The sequence below is a fragment of the Camelus bactrianus genome, unplaced genomic scaffold (assembly GCF_048773025.1).
Source record: "Camelus bactrianus isolate YW-2024 breed Bactrian camel unplaced genomic scaffold, ASM4877302v1 HiC_scaffold_43, whole genome shotgun sequence".
Classification (NCBI taxonomy): Eukaryota; Metazoa; Chordata; class Mammalia; order Artiodactyla; family Camelidae; genus Camelus; species Camelus bactrianus.
In genome coordinates this window covers 2,361,573-2,371,086 of record NW_027413959.1, presented here as the reverse complement: position 1 = coordinate 2,371,086, position 9,514 = coordinate 2,361,573, and positions in this window count along the sequence as shown.

Sequence of the window (9,514 nt, the reverse complement as noted above, 5' to 3'; positions counted from 1 at the left end):
GTGCTGCAGACATAAGACGGAACCTCCCCACACTCAGAATTCCGGAACACGGATGACTGTGTGGGGGAGGTTTAGGGCCGCCCTCCACGCAGCTGCCTGGTGTCACAGGTGTTCCCTGGCAGGGGGAAGTCCGCTAATTACCTCCCCTGTCCATGGGGAGGCACTAGATGCTACCTGCGTTTCCAGCCCAACCCCCGCCTTTCCCCGGCAGCCCGCACTGTGAGGGACTCGGGGAAGACACTCGAAGGGCTCCTAGGTGAACCCGGGTGCTGCAGACATAAGACGGAACCTCCCCACACTCAGAATTCCGGATCACGGATGACTGTGTGGGGGAGGTTCGGGGCCGCACTCCACGCAGCTTCCTGGTGTCACAGTTGTTCCCTGGCAGGGGGTAGTCCGCTAATTTCCTCCCTTGTCCATGGGGAGGCACTATATTCTACCTGCTTTTCCAGCCCAACCCCCGCCGTTTCCCAGCAGCCCGCACAGGAAGGGACTGGGGGAAGACACTCGAAAGGCTCCTAGGAGAACCTGGGTGCTGCAGACTGAAGACGGAACTTCCCCACAATCAGAATTCCGGAACACGGCTGACTGTGTGGGGGAGGTTCTGGGCCGCCCCCCACGCAGCTGCCTGGTGTCACAAGTGATCCCTGGCAGGGAGAAGTCCGCTAATTACCTCCCCTGTCCATGGGGAAGCACTAGATGCTACCTGCGTTTCCAGCCAAACCCCCTCCTTTCCTTGGCAGCCCGCAATGGGACGGAATGGGGGAAGACACTCGAAGGGCTCCTAAGAGATCCCAGGTGCTGCAGACATAAGACGGAACCTCCCCACACTCAGAATTCCGGAACACGGATGACTGTGTGGGGGAGGTTTATGGCCGCCCTCCACGCAGCTGCCTGGTGTCACAGGTGTTCCCTGGCAGGGGGAAGTCCGCTAATTACCTCCCCTGTCCATGGGGAGGCACTAGATGCTACCTGCGTTTCCAGCCCAACCCCCGCAATTCCCCGGCTGCCCGCACTGGGAGGGACTCGGGGAAAAACCTCGAAGGGCTCCTAGGTGAACCCGGGTGCTGCAGACATAAGACGGAACCTCCCCACACTCAGAATTCCGGATCACGGATGACTGTGTGGGGGAAGTTCGGGGCCGCACTCGACGCAGATGCCTGGTGTCACAGGTGTTCCCTGGCAGGTGGAAGTCCGCTAAATACCTCCCCTGTCCATGGGGAGGCACTAGATGATACCTGCGTTTCCAGCACAACCCCCTCCTTTCACCGGCAGCCCGCACAGGGGGGTACTCTGGGAAGACACTCGAAGGGCTCCTAGGAGATCCCGGGTGCTGCAGACAGAAGACGGAACCTCCCCACACTAAGAATTCCGGAACACAGGTGACTGTGTGGGTGAGGTTTAGGGCCGCCCTCCACACAGATTCTTGGTGTCACAGGTGTTCCCTGGTAGGGGGAAGACCGCTAATTACCTCCCCTGTCCATGGGGAGGCACTAGATGCTACCTGAATTTCTAGCCCAACCCCCGCCTTTCCCCGGCAGACCGCAGTGGGAGGGATTCGAGGAAGACACTCGAAGGGCTCCTAGGAGATCCCGGGTGCTGCAGACAGAAGACGGAACCTCCCCTCACTCAGAATTCCGGAACACGGCTGACTGTGTGGGGGAGGTTATGGGCCGCACCCCACGCAGCTTCCTGGTGTCACAGTTGTTCCCTGGCAGGGGGAAGTCCGCTAATTACCTCCCTTGTCCATGGGGAGGCACAAGATGCTACCTGCTTTTCCAGCCCAACCTCCGCAATTCCCCGGCAGCCCGCACAGTGAGGGACTGGGGGAAGACACTCGGAGGGCTCCTAGGAGATCCCGGGTGCTGCAGACAGAAGACGGAACCTCCCCACACTCAGAATTCCGGAACACGGCTGACTGTGTGGGGGAGGTTCGGGGCCGCTCTCCACGCAGCTGCCTGGTGTCACAGGTGTTCCCTGGCAGGGGGAAGTCCGCTAATTACCTCCGTTGTCCATGGGGAGGCACAAGATGCTACCTGCTTTTCCAGCAGAACCCCCGCCTTTCCCCGGCAGCCCGCACAGGGAGGGAATGGGGGAAGACACTCGGAAGGCTCCTAGGAGAACCCGGGTGCTGCAGACAGAAGACGGAACCTCCCCACACTCAGAATTCCGGAACACGTGTGACTGTGTGGGTGAGGTTTAGGGCCGCACCCCACGCAGCTTCCTGGTGTCACAGTTGTTCCCTGGCAGGGGGTAGTCTGCTAATTTCCTCCCTTGTCCATGGGGAGGCACTATATGCTACCTGCTTTTCCAGCCTAACCCCCTCCTTTCCTCGGCAGCCCGCACAGGGACGGACTGGGGGAAGACACTCGAAGGGCTCCTAGGTGATCCCGGGTGCTGCAGACAGAAGACGGAACCTCCCCACACTCAGAATTCCGGAACACGGATGACTGTGTGGGGGAGGTTCTGGGCCGCCCCCCACGCAGCTGCCTGGTGTCACAGGTGTTCCCTGGCAGGGAGAAGTCCGCTAATTACCTCCCCTGTCCATGGGGAGGCACTAGATGCTACCTGCGTTTCCAGCCCAACCCCCTCCTTTCCTCAGCAGCCCGCACTGGGACGGACTGGGGGAAGACACTCGAAGGGCTCCTAGGAGATCCCGGGTGCTGCAGACATAAGGCGGAACCTCCTCACACTCAGAATTCCGGAAGACGGATGACTGTGTGGGGGAGTTTTAGGGCCGCCCTCCACGCAGCTGCCTGGTGTCACAGGTGTTCCCTGGCAGGGGGAAGTCCGCTAATTACCTCCCCTGTCCATGGGGAGGCACTAGATGCTACCTGCGTTTCCAGCCCAACCCCCGCCTTTCCCCGGCAGCCCGCAGTGGGAGGGATTCGGGGAAGACACTCGAAGGGCTCCTAGGAGATCCCGGGTGCTGCAGACAGAAGACGGAACCTCCCCACACTAAGAATTCCGGAACACGGCTGACTGTGTGGGGGAGGTTTAGGGCCGCCCTCCACGCAGCTGCCTGGTGTCACAGGTGTTCCCTGGCTGGGTGAAGTCCGCTAATTACCTCCCCTGTCCATGGGGAGGCACTAGATGCTACCTGCGTTTCCAGCAGAACCCCCGCCTTTCCCCGGCAGCCCGCACAGGGAGGGACTGGGGGAAGACACTCGAAAGGCTCCTAGGAGAACCCGGGTGCTGCAGACAGAAGACAGAACCTCCCCACACTCAGAATTCCGGAACACGTGTGACTGTGTGGGAGAGGTTTAGGGCCGCACCCCACGCAGCTTCCTGGTGTCACAGTTGTTCCCAGGCAGGGGGTAGTCCGCTAATTACCTACCTTGTCCATGTGGAGGCACTAGATGTTACCTGCTTTTCCAGCCCAACCCCCGCCGTTCCCCGGCAGCCCGCACAGGGAGGGACTGGGGGAAGACACTCGAAAGGCTCCTAGGAGAACCCGGGTGCTGCAGACAGAAGACGGAACTTCCCCACAATCAGAATTCCGGAACACGGCTGACTGTGTGGCGGAGGTTCGGGGCCGCCCCCCACGCAGCTGCCTGGTGTCACAGGTGTTCCCTGGCAGGGAGAAATCCGCTAATTACCTCCCCTGTCCATGGGGAGGCACTAGATGCTACCTGCGTTTCCAGCCCAACCCCCTCCTTTCCTCGGCAGCCCGCACTGGGACGGACTGGGGGAAGACACTCGAAGGGCTCCTAGGAGATCCCGGGTGCTGCAGACATAAGGCGGAACCTCCCCACACTCAGAATTCCGGAAGACGGATGACTGTGTGGGGGAGTTTTAGGGCCGCCCTCCACGCACCTGCCTGGTGTCACAGGTGTTCCCTGGCTGGGGGAAGTCCGCTAATTACCTCCCCTGTCCATGGGGAGGCACTAGATGCTACCTGCGTTTCCAGCCCAACCCCCGCCTTTCCCCGGCAGCCCGCACTGGGAGGGACTCGGGGAAGACACTCGAAGGGCTCCTAGGTGAACCCGGGTGCTGCAGACATAAGACGGAACCTCCCCAAACTCAGAATTCCGGAACACGGGTGACTGTGTGGGGGAGGTTCGGGGCCGCACTCCACGCAGCTGCCTTGTGTCACAGGTGTTCCCTGGCAGGTGGAAGTCCGCTAAATACCTCCCCTCTCCATGGGGAGGCACTAGATGCTACCTGAGTTTCCAGCACAACCCCCTCCTTTAACCGGCAGCCCGCACAGGGAGGGACTCTGGGAAGACACTCGAAGGGCTCCTAGGAGATCCCGGGTGCTGCAGACAGAAGACGGAACCTCCCCACTCTCAGAATTCCGGAACACGGGTGACTGTGTGGGTGAGGTTTAGGGCCGCCCTCCACACAGCTTCTTGGTGTCACAGGTGTTCCCTGGTAGGGGGACGACCGCTAATTACCTCCCCTGTCCATGGGGAGGCATTAGATGCTACCTTAGTTTCCAGCCCAACCCCCGCCTTTCCCCGGAGACCGCAGTGGGAGGGATTCGGGGAAGACACTCGAAGGGCTCCTAGGAGATCCCGGGTGCTGCAGACAGAAGACGGAACCTCCCCACACTCAGAATTCCGGAACACGGCTGACTGTGTGGGGGAGGTTTAGGGCCGCACTCCACGCAGCTGCCTGGAGTCACAGGTGTTCCCTGGCAGGGAGAAGTCCGCTAATTACCTCCCCTGTCCATGGGGAGGCACTAGATGCTACCTGCGTTTCCAGCAGAACCCCCGCCTTTCCCCGGCAGCCCGCACAGGGAGGGACTGGGGGAAGACACTCGAAAGGCTCCTAGGAGAACCCGGGTGCTGCAGACAGAAGACAGAACCTCCCCACACTCAGAATTCCGGAACACGTGTGACTGTGTGGGTGAGGTTTAGGGCCGCACCCCACGCAGCTTCCTGGTGTCACAGGTGTTCCCTGGCAGGGAGAAGTCCGCTAATTACCTCCCCTGTCCATGGGGAGGCACTAGATGCTACCTGCGTTTCCAGCCCAACCCCCTCCTTTCCTCGGCAGCCCGCACTGGGACGGACTTGGGGAAAACACTCGAAGGGCTCCTAGGTGAACCCGGGTGCTGCAGACATAAGACGGAACCTCCCCACACTCAGAATTCCGGAACACGGGTGACTGTGTGGGGGTGGTTCGGGGCCGAACTCCACGCAGCTGCCTTGTGTCACAGGTGTTCCCTGGCAGGTGGAAGTCCGCTAAATACCTCCCCTGTCCATGGGGAGGCACTAGATGCTACCTGCGTTTCCAGCAGAACCCCCGCCTTTCCCCGGCAGCCCGCACAGGGAGGGACTGGGGGAAGACACTCGAAAGGCTCCTAGGAGAACCCGGGTGCTGCAGACAGAAGACGGAACCTCCCCACACTCAGAATTCCGGAACACGTGTGACTGTGTGGGTGAGGTTTAGGGCCGCACCCCACTCAGCTTCCTGGTGTCACAGTTGTTCCCTGGCATGGGGTAGTCCGCTAATTACCTCCCTTGTCCATGGGGAGGCACTAGATGCTACCTGCTATTCCAGCCCAACCCCCGCTGTTCCCCGGCAGCCCGCACAGGGAGGGACTGGGGGAAGACACTGGAAAGGCTCCTAGGAGAACCCGGGTGCTGCAGACAGAAGACGGAACCTCCCCACACTCAGAATTCCGGAACACGGCTGACTGTGTGGGGGAGGTTCGGGGCCGCCCCCCACGCAGCTGCCTGGTGTCACAGGTGTTCCCTGGCAGGGAGAAGTCCGCTAATTACCTCCCCTGTCCATGGGGAGGCACTAGATGCTACCTGCGTTTCCAGCCCAACCCCCTCCTTTCCTCGGCAGCCCGCACTGGGACGGACTTGGGGAAGACACTCGAAGGGCTCCTAGGTGAACCCGGGTGCTGCAGACATAAGACGGAACCTCCCCACACTCAGAATTCCGGAACACGGGTGACTGTGTGGGGGTGGTTCGGGGCCGAACTCCACGCAGCTGCCTTGTGTCACAGGTGTTCCCTGGCAGGTGGAAGTCCGCTAAATACCTCCCCTGTCCATGGGGAGGCACTAGATGCTACCTGCGTTTCCAGCAGGACCCCCGCCTTTCCCCGGCAGCCCGCACAGGGAGGGACTGGGGGAAGACACTCGAAAGGCTCCTAGGAGAACCCGGGTGCTGCAGACAGAAGACGGAACCTCCCCACACTCAGAATTCCGGAACACGGCTGACTGTGTGTGGGAGGTTCGGGGCCGCCCCCCACGCAGCTGCCTGGGGTCACAGGTGTTCCCTGGCAGGGAGAAGTCCGCTAATTACCTCCCCTGTCCATGGGGAGGCACTAGATGCTACCTGCGTTTCCAGCACAACCCCCTCCTTACCCCGGGAGCTCGCACAGGGAGGGACTGGGGGAAGACACTCGAAGGGCTCCTAGGAGATCCCGGGTGCTGCAGACATAAGACGGAATCTCCCCACAGTCAGAATCCCGGAACACGGCTGACTGTGTTGGAGAGGTTCGGGGCCGCCCTCCACGCAGCTGCCTGGTGTCACAGGTGTTCCCTGGCAGGGGGAAGTCCGCTAATTACCTCCCTTGTCCATGGGGAGGCACATGATGCTACCTGCTTTTCCAGCCCAACCTCCGCCATTCCCCGGCAGCCCGCACAGGGAGGGACTGGTGGAAGACACTCGAAGGGCTCCTAGGTGAACCCGGGTGCTGCAGACAGAAGACGGAACCTCCCCACACTCAGAATTCCGGAACACGGGTGACTGTGTGGGTGAGGTTTAGGGCCGACCTCCACAGAGCTTCCTGTTTTCACAGGTGTTCCCTGGTAGGGGGAAGACCGATAATTACCTCCCGTGTCCATGGGGAGGCACTAGATGCTACCTGAGTTTCCAGCCCAACACCTGCCTTTCCCCGGCAGCCCGCAGTGGGAGGAATTCGGGGAAGACACTCGAATAGCTCCTAGGAGATCCCGGGTGCTGCAGACAGAAGACGGAACCTCCCCACACTCAGAATTCCGGAACACGGCTGACTGTGTGGGGGAGGTTCGGGGCCGCCCTCCACGCAGCTGCCTGGTGTCACAGGTGTTCCCTGGCAGGGGGAAGTCCGCTAATTACCTCCCTTGTCCATGGGGAGGCACAAGATGCTACCTGCTTTTCCAGCCCAACCCCCGCCATTCCCCGGCAGTCCGCACAGGAAGGAACTGGGGGAAGACACTCGAAAGGCTCCTAGGAGAACCCGGGTGCTGCAGACAGAAGACGGAACCTCCCCACAATCAGAATTCCGGAACACGTGTGACTGTGTGGGTGAGGTTTAGGGCCGCACCCCACGCAGCTTCCTGGTGCCACAGTTGTTCCCTTGCAGGGGGTAGTCCACTAATTACCTCCCTTGTCCATGGGGAGGCACTAGATGCTACCTGCTTTTCCAGCACAACCCCCGCCGTTCCCCGGCAGCCCGCACAGGGAGGGACTGGGGGAAGACACTCGAAGGGCTCCTAGGAGATCCCGGGTGCTGCAGACATAAGATGGAACCTCCCCACTCTCAGAATACCGGAACACGGATGACTGTGTGGGGGAGGTTTAGGGCCGCCCTCCACGCAGCTGCCTGGTGTCACAAGTGTTCCCTGGCAGGTGGAAGTCCGCTAATTGCCTCCCCTGTCCATGGGGAGGCACTAGATGCTACCTGCATTTCCAGCGCAACCCCCGCATTTCCCCGGCAGCCCGCACTGGGAGGGACTCGGGGAAGACACTCGAAGGGCTCCTAGGAGATCCCGGGTGCTGCAGACAGAAGACGGAACCACCCCACACTCAGAATTCCGGAACACGGGTGACTGTGTGGGGGAGGTTCGGGGCCGCCCCCCACGAAGCTGCCTGGTGTCACAGGTGTTCCCTGGCAGGGAGATGTCCGCTAATTACCTCCCCTGTCCATAGGGAGGAACTAGATGCTACCTGCGTTTCCAGCCCAACCCCCTCCTTTCCTCAGCAGCCCGCACTGGGACGGACTTGTGTAAGACACTCGAAGGGCTCCTAGGAGATCCCGGGTGCTGCAGACAAAAGACGGAACCTCCCCACACTCAGAATTCCGGAACACAGCTGACTGTGTTGGAGAGTTTCGGGGACGCCCTCCATGCAGCTGCCTGGTGTCACAGGTGTTCCCTGGCAGGGGAAGTCCGCTAATTACCTCCCTTGTCCATGGGGAGGCACAAGATGCTACCTGCGTTTCCAGCCCAACCTCCGCCATTCCCCGGCAGCCCGCACAGGGAGGGACTGGGGGAAGACACTCGAAGGGCTCCTAGGTGAACCCGGGTGCTGCAGACATAAGACGGAACCTCCCCACTCTCAGATTTCCGGAACACGGATGACTGTGTGGGGGAGGTTCGGGGACGCCCTCCACGCAGCTGCTTTGTGTCTCAGGTGTTCCCTGGCAGGTGCAAGTCCGCTAATTACCTCCCCTGTCCATGGGGAGGCACTAGATGCTACCTGCGTTTCCAGCACAACCCCCTCCTTTCCCCGGCAGCCCTCACAGGGAGGGACTGGGGGAAGACACTCGAAGGGCTCCTAGGAGATCCCGGGTGCTGCAGACAAAAGACGAAATCTCCCCACACTCAGAATCCCGGAACACGTCTGACTGTGTTGGAGAGGTTCGGGGCCGCCCTCCACGCAGCTGCCTGGTGTCACAGGTGTTCCCTGGCAGGGGGAAGTCCGCTAATTACCTCCCCTGTCCATGGGGAAGCACTAGATGCTACCTGCGTTTCCAGCACAACCCCCTCCTTTCCCCGGCAGCCCGCACAGGGAGGGACTCTGGTAAGACACTCGAAGGGCTCCTAGGAGATCCCGTGTGCTGCAGACAGAAGACGGAACCTCCCCACACTCAGAATTCCGGAACACGGGAGACTGTGTGGGGCAGGTTCGGGGCCGCCGTCCACGCAGCTGCCTGGTGTCACAGGTGTTCCCTGGCAGGGAGAAGTCCGCTAATTACCTCCCCTGTCCATAGGGAGGCACTAGATGCTACCTGCGTTTTCCAGCTTAAACCCCTCCTTTCCTCGGCAGCCCGCACTGGGACGGACTGGGGGAAGACACTCGACGGGCTCCTAGGAGATCCCGGGTGCTGCAGACAGAAGACGGAACCTCCCCACACTCAGAATTCCGGAACACGGCTGACTGTGTTGGAGAGTTTCGGGGCCGCACTCCACGCAGCTGCCTGGTGTCACAGGTGTTCCCTGGCAGGGGGAAGTCCGCTAATTACCTCCCTTGTCCATGGGGAGGCACAAGATGCTACCTGCTTTTCCAGCCCAACCCCCGCCGTTCCCCGGCAGCCCGCACAGTGAGGGACTGGGGGAAGACACTCGAAAGGCTCCTAGGTGAACCCGGGTGCTGCAGACATAAGACGGAACCTCCCCACACTCAGAATTCCGGAACACGGATGACTGTGTGGGGGAGGTTCGGGGCCGCTCTCCACGCAGCTGCCTTGTGTCACAGGTGTTCCCTGGCAGGTGGAAGTCCGCTAATTACCTCCCCTGTCCATGGGGAGGCACTAGATGCTACCTGAGATTCCAGCCCAACCCCCGCTTTTCCC